The sequence below is a fragment of the Cibotium barometz genome, chromosome 25 (assembly GCF_041138505.1).
Source record: "Cibotium barometz isolate CiBa-2024 chromosome 25, ASM4113850v1, whole genome shotgun sequence".
Taxonomy (NCBI): domain Eukaryota; kingdom Viridiplantae; phylum Streptophyta; class Polypodiopsida; order Cyatheales; family Cibotiaceae; genus Cibotium; species Cibotium barometz.
The window spans coordinates 16,949,285-16,966,971 of NC_141070.1; the positions used below are offsets into that span (position 1 = coordinate 16,949,285).

The window sequence follows — 17,687 nt, forward strand, 5'->3', positions numbered from 1 at the left end:
TACTATCAGAAGTAATGTGGGTATGAATACTCCTTGCATGTAGTGTGGGTATTGACTACTCCTTACAAGAAGTAGTGTGGGCTTAAGGGATTCACAAGTTATACTTATGGTATCATGTGAGTGTAAGGGAGGGGGGGGGGGGCTTTAGCTTATAAGTTAGGCGATGAGGGGGATTTATGGTGGTGGGGGGTGGGGGACAAGGGAGCAGGGGAGAATTAAAGCCCGGTTTTGTTTCTTCTTACAGTTTACAATATGTGATCTAGTAGTGTAGTTTAAAAACTTGATTAGTTTACTACACTTTTAAGCTAACCACACATGGAACTATTTTGGGAGAGTACATGTAGGTCTTTGTGATTCTAGCACTTACATCCATGCTATTTACATGGACTGCAACTTGTCACATGTATAACATCAATATCTGCTATTTGATTTTTAAACCTTAAATAGGGGGTGCTTGAATTTCGTAATTGGGACTTATATGCTTAGAAAGGGGTATAGTTTATTTTTTAGAGAAACTTAAATAGGGTGTTTTTATGAGTTTCATGCACGCAAGTGACATCCCCTTTCTATGGAAAGTGAATTCCTCGGGAGTTTGGGTATGACCACTTCTTGCAAAAAGAAGTAGTGTGGATATGCTCACTCCTTATGAGACCACTCTTTGCAAGAATGTCCTCTTGTAGTTACCCAAGCATTTAAAATATTCTAATTAGTTGAGTTGAGGAGTCGCTATCATCCTCTTGCATCACATCAAATGAGTTCTTAGAGAATGTGATAGGAGATAAGGGGGGTAACCCTTCGTGCTTTTCACTCTGAATTGTCCAAACACCTGCCCCCATTTATCAATTAACCATCTTCTATTTGAGATGACCTTTTTCTATTTTACTTTGTTGGACCATCCCTTGACTGAGTCACTCCTCCCCCTGCCTCCTCCTTGGCTATAGCTTTCCCTCTCTTTTTTATTTCATTCTCTCTTTTTGAATGACCTTTGTCCCATTGTTACCCTTTGCTTTTGTTGTTGTTACCCTTTGCATTTGTTGTTGATTCTACTTGTTTGGAGTAACATGCCCTTCCCATTCCCCTCTTTTTCCTTTCCCTGTTTGCCCAAGAAATTTGCATTACCTAGCATAATGATCAAATCTGCCACATTAGAAATAGGCACCATGGAAAGAACCAAAGTTTCAACTCTAATTTCCCCAAGACACCCTATTCAATCATTACAGATAACCTTGTTAGATACCCTGACCAGAGAAGAACCTATGGGAACATACAAAGTGGGCTCAATTCATTTTGCTTTATCTCTCCTAATGCAAAGGCGGAAGATCCAGGAACTCTATGGAGACTAGACATGCCTTAAGTAGGCTTTGGTTTACATCAAATAGGCGGTCCCATGGGATTATGTCCAAAAAATAGAGGGGTTTCCCCTAACAGCTCAGATACGTTACATAAAGATGATGCTATAAGAAGTAAAAAAACCCTAATTAATGATCCACAATATTGATAGATGTACCTGCTTACTATTGATAGATGTACCTGATAGATGTACCTGCTTACTATTGATAGATGTGCCTGGATTAGAAGAAGAAACATCTAGTGAGGAACTAGCACCACTTGATATCTTACTTACTCAAGAAGGGACTCAACAAGTCTTTGCTTTGTCCACATAATCTATTACATGCCCATGGTGCCCACTTCCACAACCTTCACAAAAGAGCTCATCTTCTTCCCTTGCTCCACTCCCTCATCCTCCTCAATAGGCCACTTTATATCTTCATCATCAAGGTTCCCCCAAACAGGCGAGGGGAAGAAGAAAGATCTCATCTTCTTCCCCTACTCCACTCCCTCATCCTCTTCAATAGGCCACTTCATATCTTCATCATCAAGGTTGCCCCAAATATGCCAATGTTAATCCCATTTTGGATTAACAAACATGCTCCTCCAATTGAGGACATTAATAAGTGTCATGAAACGGCACTATAAAAGTTGTACATTATGAGACATTGGCCACCCAAGGCCTAGTTAAGTGAGTTTTGGGCGCCCAAGTGTGAATAAGGACCAAAAGGTATATAAGGGATTTTCTTATAAAAAAAAACACAATCCCCTTTTGTGCTATAGAGAGCTCTTCTTTGTGTCTTGAGAGAGATTGAGAGAGAGAGCATTCTAGCATTGTGCCTCTTTTATGCTTGTATGATTCATGCTTGTGTGTAGGGGAGTGAGAGAGAGTGATTTCCTTATGCGATGGTGTGAGCGACTCTACGGTGACAGCGTGGAGGTGGAGCTTGGAGGTTTGGAGCTTAACAAGTGAGCTTGGAGGCCTCAAGGGACTCAAGTTCGAAGCATCGACGGTTGTCATCTATTGCTCATCCTTTAGGTGAATGCATTGAGTTCCCTCTTGGAGGTGTGGTAGCCCATAACATTTTTGGTGCCGTCTGCAGGGAAACACCTTTGTTTCTTCCTTCCTCTTGGAGTTTCAGCTCACATTGCATAAGATTCATGATTGCCCTTGCATTCTGGTAGTGCATTGTGTAGAAAATGAATGGATAAGATTTGTGTAGAAGTAAGAAATCGTGTGAAATTGGTTGTGTTTGTTGTGTATGTGTGTAGTGGAGTGGTCTTAGAATAGAGCTTGAGCTTCACTGTTTTTTCTAGTTAATTTTGATATTTGCATCATTGGAAGCATCAACATGAATAAGCAGGTTGGTGTTTTATTTTCTTCTTTTCTAAAAAATCACAAAAATAAAAAAATAAGGAGCCATTGACTGTGCCTTGAACTTGTATTCCACTCCTTAGATGTGGCACAATCGTTTTGGGAATGGTTGGATAAGTATTTTTGCACCCAAAATCATAATAGTCGACGGGGGAAGTTTCCATGTGAAACTGCAGAAAAATGTTCACATCGTGAATTGTTCTCTGCAACTTCACGCCACGAACCGCTCTCAACGTATCAGCCGCAATTAACATTGCAAATCACGGGATTGCCTTGCCAAAAATAGGTAACCTTATCTTGACACCTCTGACGCCACGAGGTCTGACAAGATTAAGAATCGTGAAAGTGCAGAAATTCATTCATGCCATGAACTTTTTCAGAACTCTTCATGGCGTGAACCAATTCATTCACGACGTGAGCCATTTTAGAAGACCTTCACGGCATGAACCCTTTTTTGTTCACGACGTGAACTTTTTCTTGCAAACTCATGGTTTAGTCCAATCCAACGCATGAGTTTGGTATAGTCAGGTTAAGGCTACGAAGGTCGGGAAAGGAGGTGTGCCTACAACAAGGACGAGGGATTTTGACCCCAAGAGCAAAAATTTTTGAACACGTGAAAGTGCAAAAAAATGTTCACGACATGAACTGTTTTTTGACACTTCACGCTGTGAAATGTTCTCTGCAATCTCATGGCCTCAGGAACAAATCGATAGAATCTGATCAAAACTAAATTGGGCCACCAAACTAGCTTATCAAATCATACATACATGTACTTAAGATTTGGGAAGCTCGTTGTTGGAGACGATCTTACACTTGATGATAGTGCATCGAATCACCTAGGATCTTCCTATAAAAAAAGTGTGGGTTTAGGTCACTCAGCAAGCACTCACTTGAGTGTCTCAAGGAACTTGATCATCGTTGAAACTAGTAGTGAAGAGTCCATGAAAGAAGGGCTGAGGTACTCTGTGTTTCGGGAAGAGGAGAAACCACCCTCCCCAACCAGGTTCAGTGGTATCCGTGATATCGCCTGGGGATTTTTTGGTCTCCAAACTAGTCATGATGAAGAAGTGCAATCTGTGGGCATGGGTCTGTCAACTAGTGCTGGACTTGGTCCAAGACAAGAAGTGCCCATCCAAATGTCAAATTCAAGGTTGTTAATGAGACAAGACATGGAAAGTGCGGCCAAGACGGGTCAAGTATTCTTTTCCACCTCTCAGAGGAAGTAGAGTTAGATCTCAGAAGGAGTGAGGTGGAACGACAGCTATGAAAGTTGAGCTTAAGGAAACAAGAGCTCGATCCTCGAAGGGCGAGAGTTGAACAAAAGGAGCTGGGAAGTTTAAACCTGCTCCAATCATGGGGTAAGGAGCCAAAATTAGTAATGGGAAAAAGTGAGGGAGAAATTCCAAACTTAGAACCCATAAATGAGGAGCCCATAGAGCCGAGGAAGGGTTTGTAACCCTAGAAGAAGGGGATAATCTAGCAAGAGTGGCGGGTGAAGTGCAGGACTGTCTGTACACCAAAATAGATATTGAGCGGAACTTACCTACCTAATGATCCTACCTACAAGACATGGAACTTTTAATTCTGTAAAGGCGCACAGAGGCAACTAATGAGATGAGCCACTCCAAGGTATAGTGGTAGGACCATCCCATGGACTGGAGATACCTAGAAGAGCCAACACATGGACTGGAGATACTTAGAAGAGCCAACACAGGAAGAGGACGAGGAACAATCCCTCAAAGATCAAGAATGGATCCAATCATTGACCTTAATGCAGCCATAAGGACAGATTTGTTAAATATGGTGGCAGAGATGGGCCGAGGAATGGTTAGAGAACTAGGCATTGCTCTAGAATCCCGACCCTCCCAGATGAAGCCACATATCATTCCAAACTCATCCAAAAATTCTCTAGGGATAGAGATCCTCTCCAACATGTAGAGATTTTTGAATCCACATGTGAAACCTACGGGCCTGTCTCAGTGATGTGACAATGATTCAAGCTCTCACTGACCTTGGAAGGGGAAGCACATCAGTGGTTCCGATACCCTCAAACCCGAGGATAAGGTTAACTTCACTCGACTTAAGAACGTGTTTGTGTCAGCTTTGCTAGAAGTGGTGACATATGGAGCCCTGTGGCAGCGTAGCTGCATAATATCAAACAAAAGGAAATGGAGTCGATGAGAGACCAGGTGTCTCGACTTAAGCACTTACATTCAAGGTGCAAACTACGGGAGAGGTTAACTGATGATCAGTTATTGCCTTGCTTCCGTCGGAGAGGGGTTAGAGACCATAAGATGCATGATTATCTGGTACTAGCTCGACCAGCTACTCTTGATGCATGTTGCAAATCGGCAATTGAATATGAAGATAATATGCTGGAATTGCCGCAACCGAAAGATGTCAAAACATCTTCAGCAACTATGACTTCTCGTGTCTCAAGTCACCAAGAAATTGGAACTCGGAGCAAGCAAGTCGGAAACATGACTGTGGAACGAGCTCAATAACGCAATACAAGAGAAATTGAAGGTAAAGGAGGGAAGAGAAACATCTGGGCATGGGCATAACCATCTTTACCCCTGCAGGGAGTTGGTGTGGTGCTCTATGTGCAGATTGAATCACACTACCACCGAATGTCCACAATTAAGAGCAAGGCCATTACTCTATTGTGCACACTGTGTAAAATTAGGGAATCATGACACTTCAATGTGTGCAGATATCCAAGATTCCAAAATGTTGCACAGCTACCAGCTCTTAGAGCTCCATTGGCTTTATTAGCGCCACCTAAACAAATCACTCCTATAGCGCATGACAACCCAACTCTTCCTATTTACCTAGGGGGATGTTCCGGTTACAAGATGCTTCACCTTTGCCACCACCAGTTCTACCACCACAACCACCGCAAGCTAAAATCAACCAAGTATTGATTGAAGAGCCGTAGAAGATGTTGATGTGGTACGTGAAGTAGAACTTAGAGGAGAGTACTATAAGGAAACTACAGAGGTCACACCTCAATTCTACGTCCTACAGAGAATAACACGCCAGTACACGCGTTTCAAACCACGGTACAGTGGAAGGGCAAGGACATGAACTTGAAAATGAGGAGAGGACTGCTAATGTTTTGGATGTGGAGGGCGGAATCGAATCACTGAGTGCCAAACAAGAATATGGTTCATATGCGCACCAACCCCAACAAGTGACTGCTACACCCAATGACATGCCAGTACTCACTTGCACTAAATGTGGTATTGATCATTTAAAAGGATTGTCCATACCGCGCAAGTGGTTCGACTTCCATTGCTAATCAGGCCACCATCCGAACCATTAGTGTGCAGCCTGGAAATATCACACCACTCAATGTCCTGACACAAACCCAAGCTCAATTAGGAGACAAGGGAAAGAACTGAGTAGATGCGACTATTTCCAGAACTGGCCATAGGAGAAGAGTGAAAAAAGTGGGTACGGGTGACACAAGGGTCACAATCCAAGATGGATCCGAAGAAGATACGATCGACACCGGATCCACCCAATCGAAAGAAGAGGGGGATCAAAGGATCAACCACAAAGGGCCGGACCTAGAGGAGCAAAGGGAGAAACCAACAATTCCTAAAGGAGTGAGTACCCAATGCTGATGAGGAAATAAGAAAGCTCAAAGGTGCCAGGGCCTTAGTAGAAGAATATTAACGGCTTCTTCCTCCCCTAGATTGACCTCCTATAACTTGTCCGGGCTGACTTTTTCTGCATTGTTTTCTTGGTTCTCCTTTTCCTTTTGCACCCTCTCCCTGATTTCCTAGATTTCTTCTGCTTGCTCTAGATTTTGGGCCCACTTAATTTCTTTACGAGGCCTTCTCCTGCAATGTTTTGCTTAGTTTGAGTTTTCTTGTTTCCCAGAATCTGCTTCCGCATTCTTTATTTGATTATTTGCCACTTCCGTGTTTCCACCCTTTGTTTCTTCATGATGCTTTATTGCTTCCCCCACATTTATCATGTATAAGGACACTAGATCTAGATGTTCGTAGAGTATTTTGGCCTCTTCACATCGTCATCAAAGCCTTCTTCCATGTTGAAAGTTTCGGCATGGACTGGCCTTTGAGCAGGTTTCACTGGTTTCTTTTCATCCATGAGATCCACATGTTCCTTCCACTTTCCCCTTCTGATGGTGATTATGTTCCTGCCCCAGTCTTGTTTTACCTTTCCATGTCTCAGCCAGGGCCTTCCTAATAATACCTGGTAGGACCCAGTGTGGTTTTCTGTGGTGATAACTACTAAGTTGACCTTGAATGTTTGATCCTCATTGAGACATTTTTTATGATTGCTTTTGGTACCACCACCCTGTTGTCCAGCCATTTTTATGTTGAATTGAATGGGCTCCCACTTGAAGCCCAATCCTAATGCAGTTTCTTTAGTGACAACATTCGCTCCAAACCCTCCATCCAGCACTGTATTATTAATGAGAACATAGTTGAGTTGAATTGTGACTTTGGCCACTTCATCATCTCTGGATGCTAATGGTTCTTTTGCTTGCATATTGCCACATTCCAAGGTTTCTTCCTCTACCATCTGCTTCAGTTCTTTACTCATTCCTTCAACGCCTGCCATGAGAATTTTGGCCTTGAACCTTGGACATAAGTCCAATACTTGTTTTAGCCAAACTTGTCTATCCAACAGCATTGACATCACATTTGTTTGTAGCCAGTCAGCATTTTTTTGGTTTTCTTCCAAGCATTCTTTGTCAAAGTGCTCCGCATGCTTGCTTCCACTTGCTTCCAAAAAATCTTCAGTGATTTCACTTGAGTCATCCTTCTTTTGCTTGCCTTGACTTCTTTCTATTTCCCTAGTGGTTTGAATTCTCACCTTCTCCTATTGTCCCCAGTCCATAGCTGGCTTTTTGGGGCCTTTGGGTGAGTTTTGATCACCAAGCAAAGTTATCACCACACCCGATTCACTTTCCTTAGCCCTTGTAACACTGTTAGGATATCATGAACCTCTAACTACGTGTCCTTTGCCTGCATCATGTTGGCACTTGGCGGATTCTCCTTGAGCTACATCAATTCTGCTTGCCTTTCTTCATCATATTTTTTCTTCATGGCACATCCTGCTTTAGTATGTCCAGGCTATTAACAATAGTACCATGTGAAGTTGGTGGTTCCTCCAGAACTTCCTTGGCCTCTTCTCCCTGAAAAATTTTTGCGACCTCTATTTCCATACCTTCCCATTCCAGGGGGTCTTCTTTCCGCCCCCTCTATGTTGTTCACCATAGGAGCTATATTCTTCATGTTGTATCTACAGTTCCACGTATTGTGGTTGTCCATGTTACAAATAGAGCAAGTTGGAGGTACAGTGCATTCCTCCTTGATGTGACCTTCCTTCTTGCATTGGGAACATAACACATTCTTCCGAAAATATGTGCCTTTGCCTTTTTTCATTTCTTGCACCAGCTGCTTCATCTGCTGCATCACTTCTCCGAAACTTGCTGGTACCTTCCCAATTTTCTTCTTATTGTCTTTCTTTTTTGCAACTGGAGTGTTCTGTGAAGAGTCTCTTGATCTTTTTCTTCAGTGGTGACACTCTTCTTGGGCTTCCTTTTTTGTCTCCTTTCCTGACTTCTTTTTTCCACCCTTTTGGCTAGCTCCACCAACTCCTCGAATTCTTCTTCAATTTTTGCTTGCTTCGTGTTGTGACTGTTGCATGGATGTCCGGCTTAAGCCCTTGGAGAAACCAATCGGTAAAAATTTGTATCAAGGGTCGGGTTTGTTCTGCCACTCTCTGCCTCAAGGTTAACAATTCTGTTGCATAAGCTACCACGTCCATGTCCTCTTGTCGGAGTTCTCTCATTTGATCACAGAGTTTATCTTGCGCAATCTCCCCAAAAAGGCAATCATGACTTCTTCATAGGTCTAGAAATGGTTGTCCTAATATCTTGACACCCACTCCGTGGCTTTGTCCTTGAAGGTATTCATGAAGGCATCTTTGCAGATTTCACTCAGGTCTGGTTCTTCTAAATCCCGAGGTCTAGCCACTTTCCAGTATTGCTCAAACCTCTTCACATGCAAATCTACATCTTCCCCTTTATCACCTAATACACCTGGATTTTGGCTAATGACACCATGTCTCCCTTGAACCGTTTCCAGGGGTTTTCCTGTGGTCGTTTTTCTTGGTTTGGTTGCTCCACCCTTTCTAAACCTTTCAGACCTGGATTCTGCATTGCTTCTCACTCTTGGCACTCCTTTTCTTGGTCCAATTTGTACTTAAGTTCTGATGCTACCTCTTGATCGTGCGGGTTAGTGGATGTTTCCGCACTCTCTTCTTGGTTATGACGGTGCGAAGTACTCCTTGCTGTGCTGCAAGCTTCCTAGAGGGTCTCTTGGTAGGCATCACTTTTTACCCTCTTAAGGTTCATGAACACACGTGAAACATTGCTTGAATTTGGTCAGGTCATGTCGTGAAAAGCTCTTCATGTTGACTTTTCTAAAAGAATTCCTTTCATGTTGCATTTTCATCGTGATTTTACTTGAAATGGATTTACACTCTCCCTTGCTTACTGGTGTAGGATGCTACCCAGCACAGGTTTTGGTCCCCAACAGAGGTTTTGTTCCAGTAGGATTGTCAGGTGTTTCTTGCTATTTTCACTAACAACGGAATGGCAGGACAGGAGTCCGGTGTATCACGCAATGCCATGGGAGACACATATACTTCCACCAAAAATTCTGGATTCAAAACACCAACCCTTATGTGGTCATGAGGAACATTACAGATTCTACTCAATTGGACACGCTCATGCACAGTGTTTTCCAGCTCACACTCTCTCTCTTACACAACAGCATGTACCATTAAGAAAAAACACAACACACTTAGACACACTAGAATACCATGTGACACAAAAGAGAGAGGCAATGGCAAGTGTGTTCTTGATTTCATTTCAAAAGAATTACATAGTCACACAAAACTGATACCTAGTACAGATGAACACTTGCCAAATTCAACATGCTACAAGCTTCATGAAATAAGCATCAACTATAACGAGTGTTTGCAAAGCTATACTTCATTACACATCACACCGATAGTAAGTCGGCACACACTACTCTCAGCATTATCCTTCTCTGCAGTAGTTGATCACTCTTTTTAAATAGTGCCTTCTTGATCTTGGCAACGGCTCTACGGCGATTATAGTTCGCCTACTGAGGTGGTGCTCACATCATGCGTCATGGGTTCTGCTCTGCCTCTACTGCACTGATCCTTTAGTCGCCGCTACTACACTATCAAAGCGCAACACCATTGAAGGCTAAATACGGGCAAGAAACTGAATAAATATTGCGAGGGAAAGATGAAAAGGACTTTAAAAAGAGAGTTAAAAAGTGCTTGAAATTACTTGGAGGGAAGGGAATGGAGGTTGTGGGTACACCCCAGTCAGACGCAAAATGGTACGAGTTAGTCTGCCGCCGCTCGACACGAGGTGTTGTCAGCATGGGTTGGTGTGGGCGGCACAAGAGCGAGCTCTAGTCGGCTTTCCAATGCTATCACATTGGTCGAGGAATGAAATGTGTGCCGCTTGTGGTAGGTAGCCTTTTACACGTGCAACTTTCCATCCAACCCGTCTTGAAACACAGACCAAGGAGTCTAACATGTACACGAGTTGGTGGGTGGAAAACCCACAAAGGTGCTAGTAACCTGACAGGTAGGATCCCCCTCAGAGAGGGTGCACCATCGATCGACCATGATCTTCAGTGAAAGGTTTGAGTGGGAGCGTACCTGCTTGGACCTAAAAGATGGTGAACTATGCATGAGCAAGGTGAAGCTAGAGGAAACTCTAGTAGAGGCTCGTAGCGATACTGACATGCAAATCATACATCAAACTTAGGTATAAGGGTGAAAGACTAATAAAACCATCTATTAGATGGCTCCCTCCTAAGTTTCCTGGAGGATGGCTGGAGCTCGTCAAAGTTTATCAGGTAAAGCAAATGATTAGAAGCATTGGGGGTGAAACACCCTCGACCTAGTCTCAAACTTTAAATAGGTATACGGTTGAGGTTGCTCTGTTGAAACCCAGTGTAGAATGGGAGCTCCAAGTGGGCCATTTTTGGTAAGTGGAACTTGCGATGTGGGATGAACCCAAAGCCGGCTACGGTGATAAAGTGCATGCTAACCTATATCCCACACAGGGTCTTGATTGATTAAGATAGCAGGACGATGGTCATGAAAGTCAAAATCTACTGAGTGTGTAACCACTCACCTACCAAATCAATTAGCCCCGAAAATGGATGGCACTAAAGCACATGACTTATATCTAGCCACCATCAAGGCAAATGCGAGGTCTCGATGAGTAGGAGGGCATGGAGGTCATGGCATAGCTTTGGGTGTGAGCCCGAGTGAAATGGTCCCTAGTGTAGATCTTGGTGGTACTAGAAACTATTCAAATAACTTTGAAGACCGAAGTGGAGAAAGGTTTCATGTGAACAACAATTGGACATGGGTTAGTCGATCCTAAGAGATGGGGCAGTTTTGTGTTAAGGGTGCAATGCAGCTTGTGCATCAAAAGGGAATCAAGTTAGTATTCTTGAATCGGGACGTGGCAGTGTGGATAGCAACATGATCGGAAGCTAGAGATGTCTCCTATCATTGCAAAGTAGAATTCACCAAGTGTTGGATTGTTCACCCATGAATAGGGAACATGAGCTGGGTTTAGACCTCTTTGAGATAGGTTGGTTTTACCCTACTGATGTGAGCGGTACCACAATAGTAATTCAACTTAGTACAAGAGGAACCATTGATTCACATAATTGGTCATTGTGCTTGATTGAAAAGCCAGTGGCACGAAGCTACCATGTGTAGGATTATGACTGAATGCCTCTAAGTCAGAATCCATAATAGACAAAGTGCTCTCTACCTCTCTCGATTATTACCCAACTTATAGTAGGGGTGCTCGTGCATCTTCGAGAGCATGTATCGAGAGCCTCCCCCAAGGTGGTGGAAGCGGCCACCCCGAGGGCTCTGAAGAATGGAAATTCCAAACAATTGGGGAGATGAATCCTTTGTAGATGACTTAAATATGTGACCGGTTTTGTTTATGGTAGATTAGCCTTACTGCTACACTCCTTTGCAGACAACTTAAATATGTGGCCAGGTATTGTATGCGGCAGAGTAGCCTTGCTGCTACGATCCATTAAGATTCAGCCTATCTCACCGCACCAATTTGTCCCCTCTTTGCATGTGCCTGTGGGGTTTTGTAGGCCCGCTGCCTGTGGGGTTTTGTAGGCCTGCTGCCTGTGCAAATCCTTCAAGTGTCTTTTTGCTCAAGGTTCCCCTTCTACATTGATGAATGAGGGACTTGCGATGTAGAATTATTGCCTCATGTTAGGGTTTTTTTAGCAAGTCACGTGGGATGTGCCATTGCCTTGAGAGTGTGCCATGTATACGCATGATGATGCCTTGTGAAGAGTATGGTGCAGTCATACCGGTGTTAATACACCAGATCCCATTAGAACTCCGCGGTTAAATGGACTTGGGCTAGAACAGTACTAGGATGGGTGACCTCTCCGATGCACCCTTTCTTTTATGGATGGAGGGGATTGCAATCATCTCTTTGGTCTGCTCTCGAGCACACCTTGATCCCCTCCCCCCTTTCACCCACCCAACCATGGGACTGTGTGTTATCCCCCCCCCCCTTGGTGCCCCCCCCGCAAAGCACTTGCACACACAGAGACACCGTGCCATTGGATTACTCTAAAGGGCCTCTCAATTGTTTCTCTCCATTCACCCATTCTACAACAATGAACCCCACCCCCTTACACACATCGCCCCCCACGCCAAACATACACAAATTTATGTCTCCCACCCACATCACACCTCGTATCATCCACACCTTTGACCTACATGACCCTGACCCACCCGGTTCTCATGGAGTGCCTTTCAGGTGCTGCCTTTCAGGAGAAAACCTTAAACTATTTTTTGAAATCTGCGAACGCACTCAAAATTGAAACCAATTTTTTTTGTGTGTGTGTGTGTGTGTAGTCACATCTAGCATATAGATTAGATTGATTAGGCATTTTGAACACCATACATAAATACCCTTATATAGGCATGGATATAAAGTCAGTGCAGAATGGAAGGCCAAGAGTATTTTGATTTGATACACTTTCATCCTTGTAACCCTCAGGTGTAGAAAGGGTAGATCTACAAGCTCATAAGCAGAAGGTCACATAGAAGGGAGGGTCTCACAAGAGAAAGCTCACACGGCACACATTTGGTGAAGCCACACCTGCACTTCTAGCAAGTAAGGAACGAAACTCTCTATGGTGGGCTTCTTAAATATCCAGCAAAAAAAAAAAGATTTATTACATGCAAATTATAAACTGCAAATTATAAACAAGATTTGAGTCAAGGATACGATTCTAGCATGGACACCTACATGGTTTAGATGAGTTTACATCCATCTCAAATTTCTTTGGTGTTGCCACACCACTTGTAATTGGTTTTCTCCCCCCATTAGCTCCACTCTCTCTTTTGTAAACTATATTAGTATATTTGTGCTAGAATTTTTATCCTTTTTTCCTACCAACTCTAAGCTTGTTTACACTCAGCATGTAACAAATCCTTTGCATGCTACATGCTTGCTAATTAGATCCAAAGCATCCATGCAATAATGCGAGAGCACTTACATCAAACCAGCAAGCAAATTAGATGGAAAGTGCTCATGTAGTGCATATGCACTTCTTGCATAGGCACTACATAGCACTTTTATACAAATTGGCAAAAGCGAATTGGATGCAAAGCACCTATGTAGTGCCTATGTGTTTCTTGCATAGTGCTTTCATGCAAATTGGATGTAAAGCACCCATGTAGCACCTATGTGCTTCTTCATAGAAAATTAAATCCCCCATGAAGCACCTATGTACCATACAAGAACTGCGTATGCAACTATGTAGCACGGTGCCAAATGCATAGTCACTACATTAACGTTTTACATCCAATTGGGGAGTGAAAACATGCCAATAAAGATTTCCATTACTGCACAAGAAACACTCCTGAGGTTTTCTCTCCTATTCCTTTGCTTAAATAAGTTATTTTTCTTCTTTGATCACTCCCTTATGTACTATGCTAGGAGCGCATAGGCGCTATATGGCATAAATCATCTAATTGCCAAGCTAAAAATGCTCGCTGATTGGTTGCTACGCATCCATGTAGCACATATGCACTGGTGCTATACATCCAATCGATGGACCAAAACACTTGCCAATTCTACCTGCAAGACATTAGGAAACTTCAGAGGTCATTTGGAGGGCCTTTTTTAGAGGAGAGAGAAAATAGAGCACAACCAATGGGGAAGAAGCAAATGTAACGTTGAAAAATAGATTAATTCATTGAAAAATTTCAAAGAATAGTCACGTTTACATTCAATGAGGGTATCTTTTTAAAAAACAATTGAGTACACATTCAATGCGGGTATCTTTTTCAAATAAGGTAGAGTTACTTTATTAAATAAGGCTTACGTCATCATTGGATAAGAAAAAGCACTTCGAAGCTAAACTTTGTAGACACTTGAGTCTATACATTTCTTTTGATGGTATTTTGATGTAGAATTTGGTGCTTTTGACATCACCATTGCATCCAGAGCTGCCAAAAACCCCCCAGAAAGACTTTTGAATCACTTAAATCGGACACCTGGCGAGGCAGAAACGACCAAAAGAAGAGGAGAAGAGGCTTATGCAATTTGGCGCGCATTAAGTGATTAAAAAGTCCTTATGGGGGGTTTTAGACACTCTGGACGCAATGGTAATGTCAAAAGCACCAAATTCTACGCCAAATTGCCCAGTAAGTGTAGACTGTTAGGAGAGTAGCATCAAATTTTTGGAAAAGGTGTCATATGATGACGTAAGTGCCTTTTGCAAACCCAGAAAGTTGAGAGCGACTTGTAGCTAGTGCACATATTTCAATACCTTGTCAGATCCATTTTTTTATAACTTACGCAACAATTTCTTGTCAAGTATACATTTAATGAGGGTATCTTTTTTTTAGAGAGAAAATACGAGTTTGTGAATTTCTTACAAAGCCTTAGAAATGACCTCCAAAATTTTCTAATGACTAATGGGAGAACACTATATGGGCAATTTGTGTCCAATTGATGAGCTAAACTCTGATGATCAAATGGACACAAAGCTATTGTAAGTAAATAATGCTCGTGTCCACTCAGATATGAAAGGACACAGAGTATTCTATATATGTAAGCCCAATTAACATAATCGATTGACGTCTCTGCATGCGTATTCTGTGTGAAAGGACACAGAGTATTCTATATATGTAAGCCCAATTAACATAATCGATTGACGTCTCTGCATGCGTATTCTGTGTGTGTGTGTGTCTCTCTCTCTAAGGGAAAGAGAGCCCGTGAGGCATGCACCAGTTCTAGATGGCGTCAGACGGGCCTTCCTGCTGGCCTTTGAGGGCTCACCATTTTCTTGTTTACCCCTCTTCGATCTGTTCATTACCCAGCGAGATGACGACGGCCTCGATGGAGAAGACCCCTGCGAAGAAACAACCCCGATGGAGAAGACCCATGCGAAGAAACAGGCAGGGCATCCAACGATCAAATAGAAGCAGTAAACAAGCAAGCAAATGAGGACAGCATCCTCCCGTCTATGAAGATGATGAACCTCTACGCGTGCAAGAAAGGCGCAAAGGCACACATGTGGCAGATAATGTGGAACCGCCAAACACAATACCAGCAGCACATACAGAATTTGTGCAAGTTCTCGAAGAGAAACAGTCGGCGGGCCAAGGCGATGAAGTTGACCAACAAATCAATGCTCAGAAGAAAATTGTGGCCGTGACGGGCATCCGTGGAGCAGATTATGTCCTGCACTCTGAAGAATCGGCTCATCAAATCGTGCCTGTGCAAGAGAGCCTGGGCACACGTGTGATATCATCTTCGCTTCAACATCTCACGCATGCGTGTACTCTCCACCAGTCCGCCCATCAACGCACCAATCCAATCCACCCACACATGGAATGTGCACTCTTGGAAAATTCAGTGAGACCATTTAGCAAATTGGTGAGTGTCAATGCTAGCAAATTTGCCTAAGAGCACCGGTGCTTTACATCCATCAGCAAGCTAAAACGCTCGTCAAATCGATGCAAAGCCCCCATGTAGCACATATATAGTGCCTATGTGCTTCTCACATAGCCACTATGCACAAAATGTCCATGTAGCACATATATAGCGCCTATGTACTTCTCGCATAAGTGCTACATACATGCTACATGGGCACTTTACATTCAATCGAGGATCAAAAATGTTGGCGGATTGCACGCAATGGGCCCACTTACCATGTAAGTAGCAGCTATATGCTTCTCGCATAGCTCGTGGGTGCCTATAAACTTCTCACATAACCACTAGGCACAAAGCACCCGTGTAGCATGTATGTAGTGCCTATGTGCTTTTTTCTTGGCGCATACGTGCTATATAGCTGCATACACACTACATGTACAGTGTCGCATAGTGCATAGGTGCTACATGGGACACACACACGCATGTAGCACCTATGCAACCCCCATGTAGCACCTATGCACTATGCGACACTGTACATGTAGTGTCTATGCAACTATATAGCACGTCTGCGTTAGGAAAAAAGCGTTTAGGCACTACATACATGCTACATGTGTGCTTTGTGCCTAGTGGCTATGCGAGAAATGTATAGGCACCTAGTGGCTATGCAAGAAGTGTATAGGCACCTAGTGGCTATGCAAGAAGCATATAGGTGGAACTTACACGGTACATGGGCGCATTGCATGCAATCCACCAACATTTTTTATCATCGATTGAATGTTAAGTGCTCATGTAGCATGTATATAGTGCTTATGCGAGAAGCACTATAAGCGTTATATATGTACTACATGGACACTTTGTGCATAGTGGCTATGTGGAAAGCACACAGGCGCTACCAATTGGACGTAAAGCACCCATGTAGTACAAAGGCATGGGTGCTCTTAGGCAAATTTGCGAGCATTTATACTTGCCAATTGGCTAAACGGTCTCACTAAATTTTCCAAGAACCGAGTGAAGATGGAGAATTTACACTCGTCGATTTGCCCAAGAGCGCAAATGCCACATGTGCGTGCTTCTTGAATAGCACCCATGCAAGGCGTGGGCACTCTTTGGTGAACTGGCAAGCGTTCATGCTCGCGGATTTGCCCAAGAGCGCACATGCCTTGTGTGGGTGCTTCTTGAATAGTGCTCATGCAAGGCGTGAGCTCACTGATTCATACAAGACTGCACATGCCATGTGTGGGCGTAAGCATGTTAAGGTACTACAAAATAGCACTATCTAGACATGGCTATTCCTAGCGCTAACTAGCACCTTTTATCATGAGGACCGTAGTTTGTTTGAACTTTGAAAAAGTGATGGGATGCATAAAATTTTTTTAGAAAAGAAACAAAAGTGATGCGGGTGCATTTAAAAAGTTAGAAAAGAATCAAAAGACCCCTCATTCTTAATGTTGTGTGTGTGTATGTGTGTCTATGGCTACGTATAGTGCGATACATGCTCTCTTATGGTTTACACATGAAGAGAATTTCTCCGGTGCAGTGACCAAATCCGATGCTTTTGGGGCACGTGTAGGCAGCCCCCTCATCGCCAAAGTGCACCATCTGTGCTGCACAATCATCAATATGGTTTCTTGAAAGGCACTCCGATGTCTTCAGTGCTGCCCCCGGCTCTGCAAATAGAATGTTGCCATGTGAACTGGGCTCCTGGAGCTTTACTTTATAGTGCTCGGTTTTGGAAGTGTGAGCTTGCAATAACTTGAGAGTGCTAAAGATTATTGATTCTACATATGCCTCTACAGCTTTTGGCTCTGAAGTGGAGGGGGTTGTTGTGGCTTTCTTTGGCTCTGAAGTGGAGGGGTTGTTGTGGCTTTCTTTACCTATTCTCTTAGGACTTTATTTGCCTCGTTGGAGAGCCTCTTAAATTGGCCTAACCATTGAAGTGGGATC

The 17,687-nt window shown here is 43.2% G+C and overlaps 1 pseudogene; it reads left to right on the top strand.

Moving 5' to 3' along the window:
- The first annotated feature begins 9,733 nt into the window (after nt 1-9,733).
- LOC147624312 (25S ribosomal RNA) lies at nt 9,734-11,895 on the top strand (annotated as a pseudogene).
- The last annotated feature ends 5,792 nt before the right edge of the window (nt 11,896-17,687 follow it).